The sequence below is a fragment of the Arachis ipaensis genome, chromosome B03, assembly GCF_000816755.2.
Source record: "Arachis ipaensis cultivar K30076 chromosome B03, Araip1.1, whole genome shotgun sequence".
In the NCBI taxonomy this organism is placed as follows: Eukaryota; Viridiplantae; Streptophyta; class Magnoliopsida; order Fabales; family Fabaceae; genus Arachis; species Arachis ipaensis.
Genome location: NC_029787.2, coordinates 9,770,408 through 9,770,959, shown reverse-complemented (window position 1 = coordinate 9,770,959; position 552 = coordinate 9,770,408).

The following is a 552-nucleotide window of genomic DNA, read 5'->3' as shown; positions in this document are numbered from 1 at the left end:
CAATAAATTTTGATTATCTTCTGATTTTTTTTCTATATTTATTACAATTAGATTGTGACCAGTTGAAAATTTACCAATTTTATTACCAGACTATAATTTTAATTGGTATAATAGTTGTACACTGAAGTCTGAACTAGGAGCCTCCAATCACTGAGTGCCTCCTCTTAGAACAAGTAGATTTCCTAGCTACTTTGAATTTTTCATATTTTTTAATTGATATTCACATTCTCATATTTGATATATTGATTAGGTGAGCAACAGCAGCCTCAACGTTCATCTACATTCCTTCCTAAAGTTTTCCTTTCATAGGATATTAACTTACTTATTCCCATAATTAGAATTAAATCTCAACCACGCAAAATCATGTTAGTGTCAAACAATATTTTTGACCAACCATTATCAACCAACTTAATATTACTGTTACAAGATTATAGAGAAATACATTAATGTGATCCGAATAAAAACGCATACAAAAACAAACATCTATTTATACTTAAATTTTGAGTGAAGTAACAATTAGTTAAGTTTTAAAAATTTTATACTTTAAACTAA